Source organism: Poecile atricapillus, chromosome 3 (genome assembly GCF_030490865.1).
Source record: "Poecile atricapillus isolate bPoeAtr1 chromosome 3, bPoeAtr1.hap1, whole genome shotgun sequence".
In the NCBI taxonomy this organism is placed as follows: Eukaryota; Metazoa; Chordata; class Aves; order Passeriformes; family Paridae; genus Poecile; species Poecile atricapillus.
The window spans coordinates 108,523,910-108,543,299 of NC_081251.1; positions in this window are offsets into that span (position 1 = coordinate 108,523,910).

The following is a 19,390-nucleotide window of genomic DNA, read 5'->3' on the forward strand; positions in this document are numbered from 1 at the left end:
AAGAAGTGGCTCACTCACCACCACACACCTGTGTAGGTCTCAAACCCCAGTGGCTGCGGAGCTCAGAGGCAAATAAAGAAGTTTCCAGCTGGAGGGGCCAGTCCCACGTTGCTCAAAACTCCTGCTGACCTCTGTCAGAGGAGTTACATAGCATCCTGCTAGCCCTTGTTTTTATCTCAAGTTCATCAGGTTCATGGGCTGCTCTTGAGGAAGGCTGAGGAAATGCAATTTTCCATTTTCTTTAAGAAGCTAGGCCAAATATCGAATCTGGAGTTCAGTTTTCAAATCCCAGAAAGTCTGGAGCTGGTCAGACACAGGATTTCAAGTCTGCTCACTGGTAGTGTGAGGGACACTTCCAAAATTCAGAGCCCCCTTCAGATCGAGGGCTAAAGGTTGGACACTTGTCCTTTGGTATTTGGGTGGAGAAATAGAACGTGCTCATTTTACTTTGGCAAAAGTACAGAGTCAAAGCCTAGAAAACACTCATAATAGTCTATTCCATGCAGATGAATGGCCTTAAATAACCCAGAGCAAGGAGAGTAAGCAGAGCAAAACCCAGGTATTACATCCCAGTAACTAAGGGTGTCGCTTTCTGTGTTGATGCAACTGCTCTGTAACAACCAGGGCTCACAAACCAGCTGCCAGAAGCTTCAATGAGACAGCCTTAATTTTCACATCAGTCCACAAGTTTAATTTTAACACCAGCCCAGTTTTCCAAACCCCCTGAACATATAGCAGACCCTTTGTTAGCTGCTCTATCTTTTTTTTCCCTTCTTGAAGTCATTGTAGCTTCACCCTCTTCCACTATGTCGTTAGTGAGGTCTTCTGAAATCCAAATTTGTGCTGTTCTTATTCATACAGCCAAAAGATGGTACAGTGGAAACCGGTGTTAATGTGGATCTTCAGCAGGTGCAGAGATTGCCAATTTCCAGGCTGACACTTGCAATGACTTTCTTGAAACAGCTCTGCTTCGTCTCAGACTTTCTGAGACAAATCCATTCCTTCCATATTTCATTGAACTGTGTACATTTTTTGCCACTACTTCACCCTCCCTACATAATTGCAGGCAGTCTATCTTGTGAAAAATCAGTGGTTCTTCTCTTTATTATGTTTATTTAAAACAATTAAAGATACTCAGATATAAACCTGAGAATTAGCATTGTGCAAATATTTATACAGAAGCTAAAGCCAAGGCTTTTTCCCTGCTTTCTACATGAAACATGGAAGTTTTGTTTCAGAAAAATATTGCCCATTTTAGCTAAAGACAGCAGGAACAGCCTTCCTTGCCACTTCATTATTTAAAAACTCCATGCCTCTTGTCTGTGGGCCTTCTCTTATGTGGTAGTAATAGTCACTGGTATTAATAGATGACAGAACAGAGGTCTTCCAAGAAATTCCCCTAAAGCAGAAAGAAGTACATTTCTGTAATATTTTTAAAGTCAATAATGCAAAAAAATGGTTTTTAAAGCTTGTCATAGATACATAGAAAATACAGCAGCTGTAACAGGAACAGCAACACCTTGCTTTGGAGATGAGGACCTGTATGCACGAGTTTAAACAGGACTTTGAAAACTAACTTTTTAATTCCAGCTTCTGTAATTCTGGTTTAGATTACAGATCTTCACTGAATTTTTTCCTATGTAGCACAAAGCTGGAGGTAGTAGAATATATTTTTTTGCTATTCTTTGTAAACATCCCATTAAAAGAACGCTTAGAAGCTACTTCAGCCTGGCACTCAGGGGGGTGGTCAAAGCCACCTCTCCACAGCAAAGACTGGAACCAACACTTTAAAGTCAAACACGTGCCCTGGTGCTCTGTTGAGCAGGGTCCTAAAAATACAACAGATCCGACCCAACGTTGAGAAAAAGAAAATTTCACAACTGGTTTAGACACAGGCATCTACTTCACTGCCATCTAAAATGACATGAGACACATCCCATCCAAAACAAACAAAAAATTCTGGAGAAACTTTTGTCCCAGGAGTGGAGACATTACAAGTCCACAGATCTTTCTTTTTAACTACTGTAAATCCTGTTTTATCAGTTTTCAGGCAGGAAAGAGATGAAACACGAGAGTTAATAAATTAAATAGTGTTTGAAGGATCTCTGCCTCATATTTGCATCTGGCCTGAGGATGCTGCAGTGTGGCATGTAAAGTCAGAGAAAGGTCACAAAAGCAGGAAAGAGCTCAATTTGTAGGTGGAGTGGTGTATTGTGATGGAGTTTTGACATTTAACAGGACATGAAGCATTTCTATGAACACAGGAGCACCTGCCCCTGTAAAAACAGGCTGAGAGAGCTGGAACTGTTCAGCCTTAGAGAGGGAAATGTTGTGTGGACGCCTCACAGCATCTTCCATCTGAAGGAGACCTACAGGAAAGCCAGAGAGAGAGACTCGTCATCAGGAACTGTAGTGACAAGGGGAAAAGGGTACAAATTGAAAGAGGGGAAATTTAGGTTGGAAATTAGGAAGTTCTTTACTGCGAGAGTGATGAGACACTGGAAGAGGTTGCTCAGAAAGGCTGTAGATGTCCCAGCCCTGGAAGTGTTCAAAGCCAGGTTGGATAAAGCCTTGAGCCACCTGGTCTAGTGGGAGGTGTCGCTGCCCATGGCAGGGAGGTTGAGATGATCATGATCTTTAAGGTAACTTCCAAGAACTTAACATTTTATGGTTCCATGTTTCTTTGACATGGGATGCCTTTGTTGTGGTTCAAAGCTCCAAGGCAGACCAGCAGTGAGGGCAGCTGGAGCGCGCCTGTATCCGTGGCGCCGAGTGCAATAATCTCCAGGACATGAGTGATGAAGAACACCTTGGGACAGTAATATTTGCTACTAGCCTAGCTAATTTCCTGAGAAAATGTCTTAGCAGATTTTTAGGTGGTTTGGTTCTTTGTGACTTTGTTGTATTCCTGTCCCCAAATGTCCCTTACAACCCTAGGATAATAGGGGAGACACAGAAGCCTTCACAGCACATGCCAAGGACTCAGCTTACCCCCCTAATTATTGCTTACTCTGACTTTTTCTCCAGAGGCATCAGCTTTCCTGGACCAAATAAATGCTAGCCAAAGGAAGTTTTTGTGCTTTAAATTGTCTCAATCCGTGCATGTGAATTTGGGACAAACATACTGCCAGGGCTGCTGCTGAAGGTAAAACCTGCTATGATTTTTGATACTCTCAGATCCTTTAAAAAATGGGCACAACAGGGGAAGGGAAGGGAAGGGAAGGGAAGGGAAGGGAAGGGAAGGGAAGGGAAGGGAAGGGAAGGGAAGGGAAGGGAAGGGAAGGGAAGGGAAGGGAAGGGAAGGGAAGGGAAGGGAAGGGAAGGGAAGGGAAGGGAAGGGAAGGGAAGGGAAGGGAAGGGAAGGGAAGGGAAGGGAAGGGAAGGGAAGGGAAGGGAAGGGAAGGGAAGGGAAGGGAAGGGAAGGGAAGGGAAGGGAAGGGAAGGGAAGGGAAGGGAAGGGAAGGGAAGGGAAGGGAAGGGAAGGGAAGGGAAGGGAAGGGAAGGGAAGGGAAGGGAAGGGAAGGGAAGGGAAGGGAAGGGAAGGGAAGGGAAGGGAAGGGAAGGGAAGGGAAGTCCAAAACTTATATTACACTTAGATAAATGATCTCTAATAAATTAAAGCTCAGCTCAATGACAAGCATGCAAAACAAACTGCTTTTTTGTCTACACTTGTTCCATCCAGTGCTCTCAATTAGGCAGTGATGTTGTGTAAAAGAGATATACAGTTGAGTAATAGAAGAGCAAATCAAAATTTTTCCACAGAAGGTAGAGGTTTGGGGTCAGACCTGCCACACATAGCACATTGTTTCTTCATTTCTGAGCTCTTCATTTTGTAATCATGGCATTCCTGCAGCATCATGGGGAATATGACACTCAGTCCAACACAATATGCTTTTTTTATGATTACCAACAAAATAAAAAATAAAATGCTGCATTCCCAGAGCCAAAGAGCACCTGTAATTCCCATTGCAGTCAGTAGAAACTTTTCATATTGCTCTGAATCCCCGACAGTCAGGTTGTTTGTTGTTTTTTTTTTAATTTTCCAATTTAATTACTTCAAAAATAACTGAAAATATTATGAAATGATGTAAAATAAATGGCACTGTAAATTGCACAGACAAGATATATAAATAGGTATTGTCTAAGGTGCTACTTTTTGGAGAGTGTCCCAAGAGTTCCAAGGCAATTAATTTTTTTTCAGCTCCACCTCTTATTTTCCTTTAAACAATGATGCACCCATGCATAATCCAGCAAAACACAACGTGGTGGAAGGTAACCCTGTAAAAATAAAAATGTGCTTTGGATCAGGTCCTTGTTATTATATGGATGGTGAACATTTGATCTGTATTTATTGCACTTGGGCTGAAGTGTGCAGATGAGTAAGTATCCTCAGTTGGGCAGTTAGCAGATCTTTACTTATAATTTATAAATAAAGACTATGTTCCCATGAACAATGGCTCAGTGCAGCCTACTAATCATCACCCTTGTGTCACCCCACTCAGATAACCCCCTTTCCTTTTCTGCATGGCTGTGGTTGAATTCTTCACAGGGTTACCCTGGCTCATATCTCAAAGGCACATGGTGTGGCACTCAATTGTTATTTTGAAATGAAGGAGAAAATTGTTTTCCCAGACACCAGAAAACACCAGGGATATATCAACTCTATTTAGGATGTCCCAGGAGAGTAGCCCATTTTCCCTAAGGACTGAGGGGGGTGAAAAGGAGCAGGGTGTGGAAGAGACCTGAGAAATTTGTGTTTACACCACTTGGCCTTGTGGAAAAAAGGGCAATTTCCCCCAATTCATAAAATGTAACCCCATTTTTCTCCCAGGGTAACATTTGTCTTGAAAGGAGAGGAAACCATTCCACCTTCTCACATCCCAGCTTCTGTTTACACAGGCTCATTGTACAACCCATCTATGCCATCGATCCTCTTATGCTCTAAATCATGACATTTGCTTGGACCATTACAATTAAAACTCATTCATTCCTGGCAGATAAAAATCTCTGCTTTCCATGCATGAGGGCAGACAACACAGTAATGAAAACTCTGATCCAAGAGTAAAGCACCCGTGAGTTCTTCAGGGCAGCACATTGAAAAGGCAGAAAAGTGTGTCAGAAGTTAAAAAATGGGGCCACCAAATGGGTGTAAATAAAATTCTGCTGCAAGGCCATTTTTTTTTTACTTCCAATAAGGTGTAAAGAAGCCTAAGCATTAATGAGAATCAAACCCTGAGGCAGAAAAAACAGATGTTGGCTCATAGCCCACAGATAAATTAATGGCAGATAGGAAACTAGAGCTATGCTTTACCCCAACCATGAAACCCCACTGATTTTAACACAACCATATACCCTGAGAATTTGATCCCAAAGGCATCAGACTTTTGCACTGCATGGACAAAGTGTGGGTGGAGAAAAAAATCCCCAAGGGACAAGAGTATCTCTAACAATTTTCCATCAGGTCAGCCTGGATAACTTCCTAACCAATCCAATCAAAAGCACCTTTGCAAGAGGATTCTAATCATTTTCTCTGTCTGTGAACAACATCATGTCTGTGAGCTCCTCAAAACAATTTTGATTTGACTTTCCTATGCCTTAGCTCTCTAAGAATGACCCTGCTGCATAAATTCACACTGAGGATGAATTAATAGCCCTTCAGATGAACTTGAGGAAGCCTCAAGTTCTGGAAAGATGGGTTGACCACTATTTTTTAGAATTACAGAAAATCCAACCTGTTCATTTGTACATGGCTATATGCAAGAGTTTTGTAATGTACTTTTTTTATTAAGAAAGAGACAACTGAAATAGGTAACTAATAAATGTTGCTGAGAGAGGAGAGACTAAATTCTCCCACCAAAGGCATGTAGTGAACATTCCCCAGGCAGAACATCAGTATGAAACCTCTCTGTTTGAATTATGATTCTCAGCAATGGCATTGCAAACAACTATTTTTTTCCAGGGGTTCCTACCTCAAGTTTAACAGATTGCTCTATGCTGACACATGGTTTCAACTTGGGAGCAAGCATTTCTTTTATAAACAGCTTTTTCTTTTCTTTTAAGTGGCGATTTCTTTTTTGGTTTCACTTGTAATGTATGTAAAATGATCTGGGATGCTTTTTGCACTTGTGTACAGTAACTCAAAAGCAGCTTCCATTGGAACAGTGAAACTTGGCAAATGAACAGTCAATATTGCCCTCTAATTGCTTTTAACGTTTTTGCAAAAATAAAAATGTCATTTAAAATGGCTGAGATATTTCAGTTTGAAAAGTGGCTACTGAACAGGAACAATAATGGCATGGATTTTTACTTTGCGTTTGTAATGCACATATTCAGCATAATGTGATCCCTAAAATATACATCCCCAGATTAGGGCTGTACTAATCATTGATTTATATTTTTTTTTTACTTCAGTGAAAAATTAAATATGTTTCAGTTGATATAGAACACTTTTTTCTTCCTCCTCTCCTCCGTGAAAACTCAAAAACATTTTCCCATAGGAGTAATACATTAAAAAAAATCTCTAAGGGTCAAAAAAATATGAGATAAAAATACATTCAAAAAAAGCTACATTGCACACACTGTACACAAAAGGAGAAGGTCGCGATCGTGTCCTTCCCTTCCTGTTTTCTCCCCATGTCACACTCTGAGGACACGCACCCTGCAGTATAAACCTCACTTTCTTTAGAAACCTTAAACATATAATGTCTTGGGGATGCCTTTCACACTGGGCTGCCAGATACTGTAGGAAAATCTGGTCCATTCACAGTCACTCTTGTTGGTTTTCTATGGCCAAGAGGAATGCATTAGTTAGAGAAGTCTTTACTTAAAATGTAGATTTTGAGTTTGCTCCTGAAACCTGAAGATAAACTAGAGTCTATGCCCTTACTCCACTCTGGATTATGGCCTTATCTCTCTCCACAGGCCAATGAATATTTAGCAAAACCTTCCATCTCCACCAGCTTTGACAGCACAGACTGGCATGTGAGAGTACATCTTTCCCTTCCCATGAAGGCAGTTGTAGGACAGAAAGGCGATGGGAGCACAGGAGAGGGAGGGGGAACTGCTCTAACCATGGTAATAGGAAGGGAAAAGCGCTGCCTCCTTTCTCTGCTGGTGTTTTGGGTGGCCTTGAACAAGCCCAAGCTTTGCCAGTGAGTGGCAGGGGAATGTTTTGTGAGATCTGCCACGTAGTGTGGACATTTGTGGCCCTGCACATTAACCAGAGTTTAAAAACCCCACAGGTGAGCTGACCAGTTTATATCAGATAGCACACCATGATATGGCTTTGCACTGCTCTGAACCCTCACACCAGTCTCTTCTCTCCATCATGAGGCAGGTTTTAAGGCTGTGACACTGTTAAAAGTACACTGTTTGTTTTCATTTGCCATTCATTGTTTTTTGCAAATTGGCGATACACTTCTGTTCTTTTCCTCTACATTCATGAGGATCAAAGTTCTGTTTTATGGCTGGGATTGTATTTTTTTTATTTTTTATTTTTTTTACAAGAAGCTAGGGATGAGTCTGTGTTCATGTGACTATAGAGCCCGAGGCTTTCATCACAGGAATCTCACTAAACACCATGTGCTGACAGGAGAGCAAATAGCAAACATTCACTTGTCTGGTGAGGCTGTATATTAATTCAAGACCATCAAGAACCACAACCATATTTCTCTAAAAGCCAGCAACAAGTCAGGACAGACAATCTGGGAGAGATGGCTGAACAAACAGGCCTTGTTCAGACTTTCCATCCCTCTGAGGAGTCCCCACTGTACCTCTCCCATCCACCCCCTTTGTCTGAATGGATCCACCACAGTCACTAAGAGGTTTTTAAAACGTCTCCCTGAGTTACAACATGCCATTCTAGGTCCTTTTCTGACAGGCAATCCTCAGCTCCATCTGGCCAGATGGAGTTAATTTGGCTGAACTATGCTGTCCTGGGTGAAGGATTTTCAAATATAAATGGTACAAATGCAACTTTCTCTGCCAACAAAGTCATCCTGTGTTACAATTTCCACCATCTCTACCCTAAGCCTGCCTTATAAGGAGCACGTTCCTTCTGCTGAGATTCATTCTGTCATTAATCCATGTACTCTTTCAACAAAAAAAGAAATATGGAATGAGATTACCAGAATGGATGGCCTGGTGCAGACTAGAGAACACTTCTTTTTAATAGGAATTTAAATTTGACATCAGTTAAATGTCTTGTGCCATCATGTTTCAGCTCTGTTATGTGGATTCTGGGCCATGCTACCTACTTGGATGTGAATGCACTGGGCTGATTTTAAGGCTTCTGCCCTGGCTATTCAGAGGAACTGAAATTCCATATCCTGCTCCAAAGCCAGCTCACTTGGCCAAGACGGTGGCACAGGGTAGTGGAAGCTCTTTCCAAGAGGGACAGGCAGCCACTCTTCACAGCTCTGCTGTGCTGTCTGCCCAAGTCAGCTGGGGAGCCAGGAATGACAGGCAAAAAGGAAAAGGGATACTTCCAGTACCTGGACAAGCTTCTGCACATAAAGCCCCCCCAGTCCTGAACTTCTTGTCCTCCTTACACTCACAGGAAACAGGAATATCCACTTGAGTTACCCTGCTGTAAGAGGATAACAGGGTGAATGCAGAAAATGTTTCTTTCCCCCAAAAGGGTTGATCTAATTTTCCAGCACCCAGGTTTAATTAAAAGGCTAATACTATGAATCCACTTGCAAGAAAAACAGCTTTCATCCGATAGTGTTCACATAAAACATGAAACTGTGAAGTGGAGAGCTCCTTCACCTCATACTAAAATTGAGAGGGATGGTTTTCTTTCAAAAATCTCAAAAAGCTTCAAAAACATGAGGTAAATTTCTGGGCACTGTGACTATCTCTACTGCCTTTGAGACACAGGACATGGCATTTGGCTTATCTCCAAAGAAATCACTCTGGGTAGTGGGAAACTAAATGCAGATTTAAAAATAATAATCCCTTCCCTAGCGAGAAGCATATGTGTTAATTTTCCCTGCTATCTCTCTTCCTAATATTGTTGATCAAATCTTTGATTAAAATAACATCAGCAGCTGAGCCTGTGTGACAGGGAAGGAACTGAGCAAGTTTGATTCAGACCTTACAATAATTTGTATTTCTTAAGTGCATTGTGATAATACAGTACCCTGAAGAGCTAATATTCGTTCAGTAAGGGCATGCAACATGATTCTTTTATTTCCTGCCTCTTTCTCTCACATGCAGTGATTGCAAGATACTAGGACATGTTTTTATTGTTTCTCAATAATATTGAGGCTGTACCTAGAGTTTTCACATTTTCATTGTGTGCTTCATAAAGAAAGTAAGATTCTGCTTTTATTCAGAGAAAGCAATCACTGAATAGACAAAGAGAAAAGTAACCATGGAAAAAAAGACTGGCAAGGAAATAAATACTGTAGTCCTCAAAATTGCTAAATCATCATCCACCTATTTATAATATTCATTCCAGTAATGTCTAGCAGCTATTACACTACACCTGTGAATAGACCTATGTGTATTCACATAGTAACAGATATTCCCTGTCCTAAAGAATTGTAGTACAAAAATAAGATGGGAGAGAAAACAGAAAGAGGAAATTACCTGTCCAGCTTGGTAGCAGCCTGGGAATTCACCAGCTCACCTATGATTTCCAATCCAAGCTGCTGGGCCAAAGAGTGTAACTCAATGGCAGCCACAATTCCTTGGCCTCAGTTTTGACACATGACAGGAGAAGATGTCTGCACAACAAACATCTTCAGAGGGTACACTGCGATGCAAGATGAATGACAGAAGGAGAAGAACACGTAGGATTATCTATCTCTGGTTATAATTACTGAAGACTGTATGTTAGGAATGGAATTGGATTGGGGGCTTGAAAGGAATGAGGGACAAGGGTTTGCTGACAAACTTGGAGAAGATAAACTAGCCATGAAAGCCAGTGGGAAAACATCTTATCCTTTGGGCTGTATTTTCTCTTATAGAAAAAGATCAGAGTCATCCACTGAGCCTTTCTTACACCACAGAATCCCTCACACTTACCCCAAACTTACCCCAAACTGGGAAGGGATTCTCTTGCAACATGGGTTTTTTTCTGCTTTAGTATCCTCATTTCTTTTCTGGCTTTGGCAAGAAGAGCTTTGTTCAAGAGAAGACCAAATAAAAGACTCAAGGCCAGGTGTTACATAGTCAAAGACCAATGTTAAAACAATACAAACAGGAAAACCAGAGGGAGAACTTTTCTGCCAGTCTTTTAAACTTACTCATTCCCTCCTCTCCTCGTACACTGTTCTCAGGCCACATCCAGTTTAAACTCACAGCTGCAAGGAGCTACTGGAGCTGAGTTTCCACAAAATGGTTGTGCAGCTCTCTCAAAATAACATTTCTCAAAGATGACTTGGACTGTGAATCCAAATTTGAAGGTCTCAGCTCTTACAAACAGGTTTGGGTGACTTCCCCAGTTTTCCACCCATTTCCCTCATTAGTATTGCTTTATTAAGAAAGGAGAGATTTTCTCAGTCCAAAGATGGCCAGGAGGAAAATTATAGCCACACAAATATCATTGTGGAAAACTGACCATGTTGGTCCATCATCCCTTAGCAGCTGCTAAATCCTCACCCTAAAAACTTTTACTTTTTAACAAAGCTACCTGGGTATCAGGGAATGCTTTGGATGTCTAAATATAACACATTACAGGTCTCTGGGTGTTGTCACATGGAAAGATAGGGCCATGCCTAATGCTGTAAGAAGAAACTAGTTAAAAAAAAAAAAAATACTACAACTCTGGGAAAAAAGAAAAAGAACAGCCTAAGGCTTTAACATGGCCCTGACTTGTATTAAACCTATAAATTGATACTGTATACATACAGAATATATGTAGATAAAATTTTGCTCCTGCTTCTGTAATTCAGTAGTGTATTTTGGGATAGTCTTGAGCTGCTGATGTTTGAGGACCATCTAGACCCCTAGAATTGAGTGATGCCACCAACAGACAGGAGCTACAGAAACAATCTGTGTGCCTGTGGCAGAGGCCAGCTGTCCAGACAGCCCACAGCCAGCCAGTGCAGCAGCTGAGTGGGCTGCCAGATTCCTGAAAAACCCAGGCATACAGAAAAAAGGGACAATGAGACCACAGATAAATTGCAGTGGATATGCTTTATCACTAAAAACTGTGATATTTACAGGCGTGGGATTATAACCGTGGGGTTTCTTATCCACAGGGGACAATGGGACAGAGGGAAAATCCACATGGTTTCAAAAGGTCTGAGGGAAAGCTGGGAAAGTATCAGTGCTCCCAAGGAGCTGGAAATTCTGATCCCAGTGACGTTAGCAGGTAAGGAGTTGTCAGAAGCAGCAACCATCACTGGGCAGCCCCCTAAACCCATATCCAATTCAGTGGCAGCTCTGAAAGATGAGGTGATAATTAGAGCTTGAAGACCAAACACAGAACAATGTTCTCTGAAAATATTCAATGTACCTGCCTTCTCACTCAGTTGCACTCCTTACTATCAAGCTTAACTCCTTGAGCTGTTAGAGAAACTGGTTGTCTCCTGAAATTTAATGGCATTCATGAGACAACCAAGACCTCAGAGAAAAAAAACCTGCATTTTGCAGGAACATTTCACCTTCTGCTTTTGAAGTCTATGATAATATTCCTATTATCTGAAGTGTATGATTTTATTCTCCATATCAATGGGTAAAAATGTTACGCTAAATCCAGTCCTTTTTAATTGCTGAAGGCTGTAACAAATGCAACATGCCATGGTCTAGTCCTGCATTTATAGTGAGTGTCTACACCCTTGGGCATTCAGATGGATTTCTTCTGCAGATATAAATATATATATACACTCAGACACACATTTTGCCCAAACACACGCACACATCTTTATAAATGCAGCCAGGAATAGGACTGTATTTATGATATAAAACAATTGCTTTCCCTTTAATACCCAGCTCATGAATAATTTGCAAAGACTGAAGTATTTTCTCCTGCATCACAAAACTTATTTGTTTGGCTTCCTCATTTATCTTTGGCTCCGATTTCTAATTTATGCCTTCTCACAGCTTTCAAATATCTAACATTTCTTTTGTCCCTTGCCCATAACATTTAATTTCTCTCCCACTGATTATTTATCTCTGCAATTTAAAGCTATATTATTTAATGCTACGAGCTATAAAGTGTTGGGGGATGCCATTTGTATGAAAGATGCTGCACAAAATAGAACTGCATTGTCCTATGACTCCAAGTTCTTCATAAGTAAAGTACATACCATTTCCACAGTCATAGCACAGCCATCCATTCTGTATCAATATATTGTTTATTTTTTAGGATATCAAAATGTACATGCTTTGATATATATAGAAACAGAAGTACTTTTTTTCCCAGCTGAAATATTTGATCTTTAATGTCTTAAATGAAAAGGAAGCAGAAAAAGCTTTTGCTCAAGAAGCAACAGTGACCTCTAGTGTGTTTTTCAAATTTCTTCCACTGAATTTACACCCATTGTTCCTTTAACCTTTAGGGCATTATTTAAGAACAATTTTCCGGATAGTATTTGGACTAATTTTCTTATTGACTCTATACCAGAACATGATTCTTGGGCGATCTTCTTTTATCCTTGTAATCTATGGTAAAGTAACTGTGTCTTCATTAATGACTGTAATTATCATATATAAAGTTGTCATTTAAATGAGCAATCATCTCTCTCACACACACATATGCACACACACAAATTGAGCTTTATTTGTAGCACGAATTGAAATTTGGCTAAATATCCTATTTAGCTTCAAGCAGTAAACATCAGGAGCACAGATTGCATTGGTTGACAGAGTTTGCCAGCCAAGACCACAGTTGGGGGTTTTCTCTCCCCACAATTTTTTTTTTTATTTTTTTTTTTTTCAACTAGACTAATCTATACCATGCACAGATTGTCTTTCAGATGAGGAATGTTGCAAGAACACTCCATAGTGCATACAACTGTTAAATTGGCACTGCTGTCACTAAGCCTATGTCAGCACTTCCAATCTAAGATGCTATTTTCAGTTTAAAATTCAGTTACAAGAGCTGTTATGTACTGGCACTTTATGCACGTGGCCCTTCAGGGAAGGAGGTTATTCTGAACCAGAGAAGCATGTGTTGGCGTGATGGGTGGATTTTTGTGCATGCTGGTGCCTGGGTACCAGCAGGTTTTGGAGGCACATTGCAAATTTTCAGGCCTGACCACTGAGCCCTGTTGAAATTTCAGAAAAGCAAACACATGATCTACTTATGACACCTACTTTCCCCTTCCTTCTACAGATGTCAAAGCCAGATTTTCCTATTAATAAAATTTTTCTCAAAGCTCTTTTGATTCTGAAAAGTACGAGTGAATTTTTGAAGAAGTCCAGCCACCATCAGATGAAACTCCTTGCAGGTTAAAGAGAACAGAACTGGGAATACATTATCAAAGCAAAGCATCTGCAGACTGTGTGTGTGTACAAGTGAACAAAACTACAGACACAAAGAGTAGCTGAGCCCACCTATCTGCAAAGAGAAACCTACATTCCACACCCTAAATTATGTTTGTCACATGGGCACTGATATTTTAAGGTATAACTGGGGTTTTTTTCATCCTTTTGTGTTCTAATGGAAACCTGATCTATCCCTGTAATTCTTTGGCTGGGAAACAGTTTAGCCAGCATTTGTACTTAACCTCAAGCAAATACAACTCTTTACATGCCTCACAGAGGATGCATCCTCAACAGACTTGTGTCTTCTACTTTACATCACCAGCAAAAGAGCATCTCTTACTTCTTTGTTTCAGAGAGAGGGATACTTGTGATCCATCAGATCACTAAGGTGGATATTTTAAGAAGAAAAGATGACAAACCAGACTCCGTCTTTCAGTCATGCTGCTGAACTTTCCATTTTCCTTCCCAAAAATGTGTGAGTTAAGGATGCAATGATGGTGATGGCCTTAATTTGATTCCTCTGGCTTCTCTCAAGTAGTGATAGCACCTCAATATCATTTTTTTCTTTTAACTTAAGGAGTGTCTGCATCCATTCAAGGCAAGGGAGGAAAAGCTTTGGTCACATATTTCAGTGAACAAATGAGTGTAAGAAATCCTGGGAAAAGATGCAAAGGGATTACAATACGTAGATCTTCAATGTGCTGATTGCACTGCTGTGGAGGAGGAAAGTCATGTTTCTGCTTGAATAATGGAAAAGAAAATGAGAAAGAAGGAAAAAATGAAGTTGTAGAGATCACATACATGTCTCTTGAAGAGGTTGGACCTACTTTCCTTGCATATCTTGACCCATCTGATGAAAATCAAGGCTCGGTATTGAGAGAAATGAAATGGGGATTATGGCAGTGCAGTGCAGATGGTGAGAGTGGATAAAATGCAGCCTCATGACAGAGCAAGAGCAAAGTGCTACCCTGCTTCCAGGCAGGCACACACCTGAGGTAGATAAAACATTTTGTGACCTCTAGGAAGTACAAATGGGACATTATGGCTCTAAGGTCTTCCAGGAAAGGCGTGCATTTTGTGCATGGCCAGCCTCAGGTTGATGCAGGGAAGGAAGTGGGAAGGAGGTGCACGACGCTAAGCACACAAGCCTTTCCCACAGTTTAGTGGAACTGGCATCTCCAGGAGCCCTGGCTTCAGACTGGTGTCAGGTCTCATCCAGAAAATATTCCCCAGACCTATTTTTACTGCTCCCACCCTGTGTTACTTTCCTCAGAACCCATATTGTTGAACTGGACTCTATATCATCCTCTCCAAGTAAATAAAATCCTGCTATCAGGCTGCACAGCACTGAAGAATGTTGGTTTCTCCTTATAATAAAGCACAGCTCCTGGAGTTTTCAGAGCTTTTCTTCTTTTCCCCTTACCCAGCCTGTAAACAGCATAAATTAGTAATCAAAAAAGATACAGCTCTCTGAATCTTTTATGATGGTGTGAGCAAGAAAGAGATTTGCAGACCAAAGGGTCTAATACACACATATTTGTAAAGGTGGTCTTTGTTTAAGGAGAAGAGTAGAAAGGCTGGAGGCTTCTTTCTCCCCTCAAGCTACTCTGTGAGCTAATTACAGCCTGAATGAGCTGCCTGTCTCAGGGTCTTTCTCCAGGGCACTTTCTTGCACAATATCAATTATCTCTGAAATTTATTTTATTATTTGGTTTTAAAGTACCCGCTTGTAAAAAAGTTATGCTGCTGCCCCAAAAATCCTGAAATGCTGCTGGAGCAAGGATGGAGCATATGATTCTTGATTCTTCTTTCATTCTGCTCCTTTTCTAGAGTCAACAAACATACAGGCACCTGTGCACATCCTGCTCATTTATGGTGTGTATTGGAGTAGGCAGAACTACACAAAGCATCTTGGAGCAACAGAGAGGTGAGAGCCCATGCTGCACATTAATAACCATGTTGCCTGGCCTTTATCCTGTGAATTTGGAGCTTCTCCCAAGTTTGGATCAACCCCCGAGACTTTGCTGAGAGAAAAGGGTCTCTCCAGACATTTGCCAAATCCTGAAATATGACCTCCTGTTTTGGCCTCTGTGCAGATGGCAACATCCCTGTCAGAGCAGGCACCTGTGGGTTTCACCTGGACTGAATCAAGTCCCTGGTTTCAGGAAATTTAGGATATTTTAAGCAGAAAGGCTGCTCTGCTTTAACCTGCAGTCCCTGGCACACCTCAGTAAAAGAAACTCCATATAAGAATGAGGTCAGGGAAGCAAGATTCTATCCTGGTTACAGTGTCCTGTTTCCTAAAATCAATGGCTCCAGGATTTCCTGACCTGGAGGTTTCACCTTCTTCATTAATAACCACCAATAGACCTCTTCTAATAAAGTTCCTAATCCTATTATTTTATTTGTTTTGAATTGAGTTTATTCTTCAGGTCTCTTCAACATCCTGTGTAGATGAGCAGCACAATTTCATTACCTGCTATGTGAAGAAGCACTTCCTTTTTGTTTTGTTTTATTAAACTCCCTGCTTTGACCATTTCTGGGTGCCTTCTTTGTTTCACATTTATTTCTTTCCAGGCTGAGTGAGGGCTCTGTGGGACCCACAAAGGACTCAGGCTGCAGTTGGGTAGGACAAACTTCATGTCTCCCCCAACACAAATTACAGAGATGTTGCTGTGAGAGAGACACTCTCATCACTAAGCACAGATTCTGGCATTCCTGCCAGCTTCCATGACTGATACAACCCTGATTTATGAAAACTTCCATCACATGTCTGGACATAAGACTTGCAGCAGCTAAAACAGGCAACAGCACTGACCTGCCACAGCCCTAGTTACAGAAAAGCCTGAGTTTTGTGGAAAGGGGGAAAAACAAAACAAGGAAATTGAAAGTAAAGTAAAAATAACCTAATTTTCACAGCTGTTTGAGCCTTGATTCACAAAGAGACAAAGAGGTGCTTTCCTAGCTAAAAGAAACTAACCCTGTTCTGGAGTCAGGTCTCAAAGTATAAACACTAGCTTTATGACAAAATATTGGCAAAAGTGAGTTCATTTTACTGGTCTGGAGTTACGTAACAGCGTTCATGGCAGTGCTGAACAGAGCCATTATCTCAGATACACCTGTGCAGAGAAAGAAGCATTCTTCCTGCTTAGCACATGCAGGTCCACTGCAGGAGGAGCAATGATTTTCCCAAGAATCTCCGAGAGAATTCTCTGAGAATCATCTGGCAATGATGGCATCTGACCTGAGAAAGCTTCCACAAACATAAGTCTTTTTAGACTTTTTAAAGGTGGGATGAATCTTACATCCTTTTGTCCATCTCTTAAAATGGAATGCCTTACTAAGTTGTTTTGTTTTTTTAAATTAGATTCTTTCTCTAAGAGGAAGGAGTTGGGGATGGGGTGGGGAAAGTTCAGTATTTCAATGGAATGAGAATAATGGTTCAACTGGAAGTCTTCCCAGTTATAAACTAAACATTGACGTGTTGCAGACTAACTGTATTATTTTTCCTTGTTGTTTTGTGGTTTGGTTTTGCCCTAATAGTTAGTTTTCTCCCATCCATCTGATTGCATTGCTTTGCTCAACTTTGATATTTCAGAAACCCAGACTTCACTTTGCAAGTAAGAAGAAATCGTACTGACTGCAAAGGTATCAATATTTCATCAGGTCTTTGTTCAGCACTGGTTTTAGCTTTTCTTAATGGTGCACTTTACCAGGCAGCTTTTTCATACATCATTAAACAGCAGCTATAGCACTTGTGCCCTGTTTCTGATTTACCGTAGATAGTAATGTTTAAGATCACATTAAACACCACACATGCTCTCAGCTATTTGAGCAACATCAGAGTAATGAACAGTCAATAGTCTTACTAAATTAGTACCCTTTGGAGCTCTCGTTACTGAATCAAATAAGTATCCTTGGTCCTCTGGAGAAGGCAATTCTAATGCGAAATAATGAATTTAGTGTCTAATCAAACTTAGGGGTTCCTTTTCCCTTCTGACATTCAAGAGTAAATTATATAAATTATGTAAAATAGATCTAATACTTCCAGCACCCAAGTCCTGCAGGACACTGCTGAATAATTACACTGAGTGACTGGGACGCCAAGGTCCAGCCACACACTAATAAAGTCTGTGAGCAAGATGAGACAGAGGGGCTGTTCTGGGGTTACAGACATTCAAACAAGAAAATAGGGCTGGAGCTCACTTTCCAGCTCTGCCAGAGGCTTTGGACAAAACAACATATAATCTACTTGTACCTCCACCTCCTTTCTGCAATGAAAGTGTATCACCACTCCGTAAATCCTGACCTGCTTTTCATGGTATCTATGCAGCAACATGGGAAAAATGCTTTGTATTAAGTGCCCAGCAATGTTAAATCCTCATCACAGGCGTCTAAAAATGTTGCTGTGATTAATTGTAAGAGTTCTCTTAAGTAAAAGGAAATAGGAGGTGGAAATCAAGATAAAACATGACCGATCAGTAAATAACCTGCAGACCCTGGCCAAGGGGTCTCTGACCACAGAAGACCCTGGAACTCGCCTCCCTGAATCGAAACACAAAGCAAACTTTCACCACTGATGATCTGCCAGCAGATTCCAAGCTACTGGTGCCTAAGTACATATATAGATCCCAACTTCACATCCCCTTTTAATTCTTTAACTCATAATCCCTATATAGGCATGAGGAGCTAAGTGTTTGTTCTGATCTCCATAGAAACAATACAGGGCTCTGAAAGAACAAACCATACCATATAATTTAGGAAGCAGATGCTTTAGGAAAGCTGTGCCATTGGCCTATGGGACAATAACAGAGGTAATAGAATTTATGCTAAATTTAGAGGAAATTATGTTTTCTCTTCCTTGTCTTCCATTTTCAAAATATATTACCTACCAATAACATCATTAGCCTTTTAAAGTACTCTGTGGTTCCTTGCTAAGAAGACATTCTATTTTTTTAATGAAAACTTATGTTTCAGAAGTACAGCTTTGTGATTCAGACTCAATATTCTTTACAAGTCACTGTTCTTATTCTTAATACTATTGCTCTTTGCATCAGGGCAGCCCAGTCTTACTCAAATAGCAACAGGGTGTGAGGGTTGTATTTAAAAGCTGAGCCTGATTTAATGCCTGAACATCTAAATGTATCATAAAATATTTTTTTAAACTTCATGGAAAGTACTTTCAGTTCTGGACAAAGAATTTAAAATCTCTGAGTTCAGTCTTTTATCCCTTTCAAAAATCCCCTTATCTTCTCTCTACTTCATCCCAGCAGATGACAAACAGGATGGGATTGCAGCTGTGTGCTCTGTGCATAAAACTGACCTCTCAAATATTACACTCCAAGAAGACATGAACTGAGAGACACCTTGTTCACACTTTGGGTACTCCCTTCCACATCCTTCCACCAAAGGCTGGCTGCTGAAATTTGTTATTTGTGCATTACTTCAATATATCACAGTTACTTTTAATTGTGCTGTGTTGCTAGGGACACAGTGCTGCTTTGACCCTCATTATCACACCCTCCCCACATCCTTAGTTTTCAAAGAGAATTTTCATTGAGCTCGGACACCTAGAAAACCCAGACTTCTCTGGAAAACCCAGTCTAGTTATGTTATGAAACACACAAGGTGACTAATCTACAGTATTTAATTATATAATATTATTAGTATTAGAATTATTATTAGCTTAATTATCCCTGTTTCATATTTCATCTAAGCATTTAGGAGAAAGTCTAAAATTTTGTTTGTTAGAAACCTTGACATCTGCTTTATTCTCTGCATGGGTGTAATGTCTGTCCCACCAGTTTTCACTCCCTAAATGTCATGTGTTTCCCAAGCAACTTAAAAGAAATTTGTTCCACATGTACATATATAAAATCAGCTGGATGAACCACTGTGTAGTTGCCCTCCTCTTCTTCCAAATAATAGAGCTAAAGCAAAATACAGCAAG